This window comes from Triticum aestivum, chromosome 4A (genome assembly GCF_018294505.1).
Source record: "Triticum aestivum cultivar Chinese Spring chromosome 4A, IWGSC CS RefSeq v2.1, whole genome shotgun sequence".
Classification (NCBI taxonomy): Eukaryota; Viridiplantae; Streptophyta; class Magnoliopsida; order Poales; family Poaceae; genus Triticum; species Triticum aestivum.
Genome location: NC_057803.1, coordinates 434162331 through 434169880, shown reverse-complemented (window position 1 = coordinate 434169880; position 7550 = coordinate 434162331).

Sequence of the window (7550 nt, the reverse complement as noted above, 5' to 3'; positions counted from 1 at the left end):
AGAAGATCAGAGAGCTAACCAAATAGTTAACTACAGCGAATTGTAGCAATTGTATTTGTTTGTCATATATTTACTACAGCCAAATTCAATTTATTCCTCACATGGTATACAAGAACAGAATGCACCCACAATTTTGTAAAGATAAATTCGATTTATTTCTCACATGGAAGACAATACAAAATTGTAGCCTAAAGAATTGAACATGACATTTGCAGAATTGAACCAAACAGTTAACTCAAGATGACAACTAATTAACAAAACAGTTAATAAGTGAGTACCGCACTGCACGACATATAGAACATATACACTAGAGCAACAGATTGCATGGTGAAATTAGATAGCACAATTCACTAGATTTTGTGAAGGAAAGGCAGGAGCAGCACACGCAATGGGTAAACCAAGCATGCTTAACCGGCGTAGCTAGCAATTGGCAAGGTGCTCCTCCAAGATCTGGGGTCGGCACGAATGGCAGCCATCGCGACCTCATCCGCGCGTGCGGCCGCGATTTTCTTCTCCGCTTCCAAATGCACCTTGAGGTCCTGGCTATACTGCGTGCACCATGACTTAGAATGGCGCTTATTTGGTGGAGGGGTCGGTGATTTAGGTGGAAGGTTTCGCGCTTGCGCTGGTGGTCGGGGCATGTGGGATTGATGTCTACTACACAACCTTCTTCTTGTAGACGTTGTTGGGCCTCCAAGTGCAGAGGTTTGTAGGACAGTAGCAAATTTCCCTCAAGTGGATGACCTAAGGTTTATCAATCCGTGGGAGGCGTAGGATGAAGATGGTCTCTCTCAAGCAACCCTGCAACCAAATAACAAAGAGTCTCTTGTGTCCCCAACACACCCAATACAATGGTAAATTGTATTGGTGCACTAGTTCGGCGAAGAGATGATGATAGAAGTGGTATATGGATGGTAGATAAAGATTTTTGTAATCTGAAATTATAAAAACAGCAAGGTAACTAATGATAAAAGTGAGCGTAAACGGTATTGCAATGATAGGAAACAAGGCCTAGGGTTGATACTTTCACTAGTGCAAGTTCTCTCAACAATAATAGCATAATTGGATCACATAACTATCCCTCAATATGCAACAAAGAGTCACACCAAAGTCACTAATAGCGGAGAACAAACGAAGAAATTATGGTAGGGTACGAAACCACCTCAAAGTTATTCTTTCCAATCAATCCATTGGGCTATTCGTATAAGTGTCACAAACAGCCCTAGAGTTCGTACTAGAATAACACCTTAAGACACAAATCAACTAAAACCCTAATGTCACCTAGATACTCCAATGTCACCGCAACTATCCGTGGGTATGATTATACGATATGCATCACACAATCTCAGATTCATCTATTCAAACCAACACAAAGGACCTCAAAGAGTGCCCCAAAGTTTCTACCGGAGAATCACGACGAAAACATGTGCCAACCCCTATGCATAGGTTCATGGGTGGAACCCGCAAGTGGATCACCAAAACATACATCAAGTGAATCACGTGATATCCCTTTGTCACTGATGACCCACAAGTATAGGGGATCTATCGTAGTCCTTTCGATAAGTAAGAGTGTCGAACCCAACGAGGAGCAGAAGGAAATGATAGGCGGTTTTCAGCAAGGTATTCTCTGCAAGTACTAAAATAAGTGGTAACAGATAGTTTTGTGATAAGATAATGTGTAACGAGCAACAAGTAACAAAAGTAAATAAAGTGCAGCAAGGTGGCCCAATCCTTTTTGTAGCAAAGGACAAGCCTCGACAAACTCTTATATAAGGAAAAGCCCTCCCGAGGACACATGGGAATATCGTCAAGCTAGTTTTCATCACGTTCATATGATTCACATTCGGTACTTTGATAATTTGACATGTGGGTGGACCGGTGCTTGGGTTCTGTTCTTACTTGAACAAGCATCGCACTTATGGTTAAACTCTATTGCAAGCATCCGCAACTACAACAAAAGTATTAAGGTAAACCTAACCATAGCATGAAACATATGGATCCAAATCAGCCCCTTATGAAGCAACGCATAAACTAGGGTTTAAGCTTCTGTCACTCTAGCAACCCATCATCTACTTATTACTTCACAATGCCTTCCTCTAGGCCCAAATAATGGTGAAGTGTTATGTAGTCAACGTTCACATAACACCACTAGAGGCTAGACAACATACATCTTATCAACATATCGAACAAATACCAAATTCACATGACTACTAATGGCAAGACTTCTCCCTTGTCCTCAGGAACAAACGTAGCTACTCACAAAGCATATTCATGTTCATAAGCAGAGGGGTAAAAATATGCATAAAGGATCTGAACATATGATCTTCCACCAATTAAACCAACTAGCATCAACTACAAGGAGTAATTAACACTACTAGCAACCTACTAGCACCAATCCCGGACTTGTAGACAAGAATTGGATACAAGAGATGAACTAGGGTTTTGAGATGAGATGGTGCTGATGAAGATGTTGATGGAGATTGCCCTCTCCCGATGAGAGGAGCTTTGGTGATGACGATGGCGATGATTTCCCCTCCGGGAGGGAAGTTTCCCCGGCAGAACAGCTCTGCCGGAGCTCTAGATTGGACCGCCAAGGTTCCGCCTTGTGGCGGCGGAGTTTCATCCCGAAAGGTTGCTTCTTATTTTTTTCTCGACGAAAGACTTCATATAGGAGAAGATGGTCATCGGAGAGCCACCAGGGGGGCCATGAGGTAGGGGGCGCGCCCTAGGGGGGGCGCCCCCCACCCTCGTGGAAAGGGTGTGCCCCCTGGTCTTCATCTTTGGCGAGGATTTTTCATTATTTATTATAAGTTATTCCGTGGAGTTTCAGGACTTTTGGAGTTGTGGAGAATAGGTCTCTAATATTTGCTCCTTTTCCAGCCCAAAATTCCAGGTGCCGGCATTCTCCCTCCTTATGTAAACCTTGTAAAATAAGAGAGAATAGCCATAAGTATTGTGACATAATGTGAAATAACAGCCCATAATGCAATAAATATTGATATAAAAGCATGATGCAAAATGGACATATCAGTCACCGCAGATACGCACAGCAATACATACATCAAGTGTTCTCAAATCTTTAAAGATTCAATCCGATAGATAACTTCAAAGGGGAAACTCAATCCATTACAAGAGAGTAGAGGGGGGAAGAAACATCATAGGATCCAAATATAATAGCAAATCTCGCGATACATCAAGATCGTATCACCTCAAGAACACGAGAGAGAGAGAGAGAGAGATCAAACACATAGCTACTGGTACATACCCTCAGCCCCGAGGAGAACTACTCCCTCCTCGTCATGGAGAGCACCGGGATGATGAAGATGGCCCCGAGGGAGAACTACTCCCTTTATTTGTATTGATGTTAAAACTACTATATTACAACTTCTCTATGGTTTATAAACTATTTTCTAGCCATAGATTCATCAAAATAAGCAAACAACACACGAAAAACAGAATCTGTCAAAAACAGAACAGTCTGTGGTAATCTGGATCAAACGTATACTTATGGAACTCATAAAATTCTCAAATAAATTGTTGGACCTGAGGAATTTATCTATAAAGCATCTGCAAAAATAATTAACTAAATAGCACTCTCCAATAAAAATGGCAGCAATTTTCGTGAGCGCTAAAGTTTCTGTTTTTTACAGCAAGATCAACAAGACTTTCCCCAAGTCTTCCCAACAGTTCTACTTGGCACAAACACTAATTAAAACATAAAAACTCAATAATAACATAGGCTAGATAAATTAGTTATTACTAAACAGGAGCAAAAAGTGAGGAACAAAAATTAAGTTGGGTTGCCTCCCAACAAGCGCTATCGTTTAACGCACCTAGCTAGGCATGATGATTTCAATGATCCTCACATAAAAAATAAGAATTGAAACATAAAGAGAGCGTCATGAAGAATATGACTAGCACATTTAAGTATAACATAATTCTTATGCATAGCGATTTTGTGAGCAAACAACTTATGGGAACAAGAATCAACTTGCAAAGGAAGGTAAAACAACCATAACTTCAAAACTTTAAGCACATAGAGAGGAAACTTGATATTATTGCAATTCCTACAAGCATGTATTCCTCCCTCATAATAATTTTCAGTAGCATCATGAATTAATTCAACAATATAACCAGCACCTAAAGCATTCTTTTCATGATCTACAAGCATAGAATTTTTACTACTCTCCACATAAGCAAATTTCTTCTCATGAATAATAGTGGGAGCAAACTCAACAAAATAATTATCATGTGAGGCATAATCCAATTTAAAACTAAAATCATGATGACAAGTTTCATGGATATCATTATTCTTTATAGCATACAAGTCATCACAATAATCATCATAGATAGGAGGCATGCTTTCATCATAGTAAATTTGCTCATCAAAGCTTGGGGGACAAAAAATATCATCTTCATCAAACATAGCTTCCCCAAGCTTCTGGCTTTGCATATCATTAGCATCATGGATATTCAAGGAATTCATACTAACAACATTGCAATCATGCTTATCATTCAAATATTTAGTGCCAAACATTTTAATGCATTCTTCTTCTAACACTTTGGCACAATTTTCCTTTCCATCATACTCACGAAAGATATTAAAAAGGTGAAGCGTATGAGACAAACGCAATTCCATTTTTTGTAATTTTCTTTTATAAACTAAACTAGTGATAAAACAAGAAACTAAAAGACTCGATTGCAAGATCTAAAGATATACCTTCAAGCACTCACCTCCCCGGCAACGGCTCCAGAAAAAAGCTTGATGTCTACTACACAACCTTCTTCTTGTAGACGTTGTTGGGCCTCCAAGTGCAGAGGTTTGTAGGATAGTAGCAAATTTCCCTCAAGTGGATGACCTAAGGTTTATCAATCCATGGGAGGTGTAGGATGAAGATGGTCTCTCTCAAGCAACCCTGCAACCAAATAACAAAGAGCCTCTTGTGTCCCCAACACACCCAATACAATGGTAAATTGTATAGGTGCACTAGTTTGGCGAAGAGATGATGATACAAGTGATATATGGATAGTAGATAAAGGTTTTTGTAATCTGAAATTATAAAAATAGCAAGGTAACTAATGATAAAAGTGAGCGTAAACGGTATTGCAATGATAGGAAACAAGGCCTAGGGTTCATACTTTCACTAGTGCAAGTTCTCTCAACAATAATAGCATAATTGGATCACATAACTATCCCTCAATATGCAACGAAGAGTCACTCCAAAGTCACTAATAGCGGAAAACAAACGAAGAGATTATGGTAGAGTATGAAACCACCTCAAAGTTATTTTCTTTCCAATCAATTCATTGGGCTATTCCTATAAGTGTCACAAAAAGCCCTAGAGTTCATACTAGAATAACACCTTAAGACACAAATCAACCAAAACCCTAATGTCACCTAGATACTCCAATGTCACCTCAAGTATCCTTGGGTATGATTATACAATACGCATCACACAATCTCAGATTCATCTATTCAAACCAACACAAAGGACCTCAAAGAGTGCCCCAAAGTTTCTACCGGAGAATCACGGTGAAAACGTGTGCCAACCCCTATGCATAGGTTCATGGGAGGAACCCGCAAGTTGATCACCAAAACATACATCAAGTGAATCATGTGATATCCCATTGTCACCACAGATACGCACGGCAAGAAAAATATCAAGTGTTCTGAAATCTTTAAAGACTCAATCCGATAAGATTACTTCAAGGGGAAAACTCAATCCATTACAAGAGAGTAGAGGGGGGAAGAAACATCATAGGATCCAAATATAATAGCAAAGCTCACGATACATCAAGATCGTATCACCTCAAGAACACGGGAGAGAGAGAGATCAAACACATAGCTACTGGTACATACCCTCAGCCCCGAGGGAGAACTACTCCCTCCTCGTTAGGGAGAGCACCGGGATGATGAAGATGGCCACCGAAGAGGGATTCCCCCTCCGGCAGGGTGCCGGAACGGGTCTAGATTGGCTTTCGGTGGCTACGGAGGCTTCTGGCGGCGGAACTCCCGATCTATTGTGCTCCCCGATCATTTTAGGGTATATGGAGATATATAGGCGGAAGAAGTACGTCAGGGGAGCCACGAGGGGCCCACGAGGGTGGAGGGCGCGCCCAGGGGGTGGGCACCCCCCTACCTCATGGCTTCCTCGAAGCTTCCTTGACGTGGACTCCAAGTCTCCCGGGTTGCTTTCCTTGCAAAAATAAGTTCCGTGAAGTTTCAGGTCAATTGGACTCCATTTGATTTTCCTTTTCTGTGATACTCTAAAACAAGGAAAAAACAGAAACTGGCACTGGGCTCTGGGTTAATAGGTTAGTCCCAAAAATAATATAAAAGTGTATAATAAAGCCCATAAAAATCCAAAACAGAAGATAATATAGCATGGAGCAATCAAAAATTATAGATACGTTGGAGACGTATCAGGGATGTGGAAGGAGGAGGAGGATGGGGGTCGGGTGTGGATTACCTACCTAGATGGAGGAGGCCAAGCAGCATGAAGGAGGGTCGTCGGCGAGGAGGCGGCGGTGCTGCAAGCAAGGAGTGAAGGTTTCAACTTGGAAAGGAAGGCGAAAAGAGGGGAAATGTGGCTTTTTGTAAGGGGGAGGGGGCGGGGAGGTAGATATTTTCGCGGAAGCCAAAAATTTGGAATCGCTTCAGCCAAAAAACTGGCGTGCAAAGTGTCATCAGACATGTTCCCTTATTTAGAACTGTGTATGATATGTGGACATCACAAACGATTCAGATAGCTTAACCCGTGTGTGATGAGTTTGAACATCAAAAGTTTTGGTTCGAATTTCCATGGTTACAGTGGTCATCCACGTCATTGCATAATTTGGGTACACAAAGGAGACTACAGCACACCCACACTTCTTAATCGAGCAAGTTCAGCAATTAAACAGAGCAAGCTGACCTAAACATTACTCTAACAAATTAAAGACTGGCGCTCTTAATTAAACAAAATATAGAGTACTACTACGGCTGGTGCTCGTCGATCTGCGCCGCCGCCTCCATGTTCAGCTCGCGCCTGATGGTCTCCTGGGGAAGGGGCTCCATGGCATCCATCACACCATACTCGGCAAGCATCTCGCCATCCGTGTCCGCCATTTCTTTGGAAAAGGCCGCCACGAGCTGGGAGTGGGCGGACACGGCCTGGGCTTGGACGAGCTCCATCATCGCAAGGTATGTGGCAGAGGAATGGACAGCTTCTCGAACGCTCTCGACAATTGCCAGCTCTTCGACCATGGGTTGCCGACCGTTCTCGGAGAAGCTTCGTTCAATTTGTGCGGTGACCGCCAAGAGCTGGGCATGGGCGTCGTCGACATGGTCATGGGCGGCCTCCGTCAGGGCTAAGGTCGCCGCTGCAAAACAGACAGTTGTTGTGCCGCTCTCGCCAGTTGTTATCCCCGAGGCAGATGTTGCTGCCGCCACCTGAGAAGCAACAGCGGCCGTTTGGGCTGCCTTTGCCGCCCGGTCGCAAATTGCGGCCGCGCTCATGCACCTAGTTAACACGCGCATGGCGGCTACGGCCGTGCTCTCACCGGAGTGG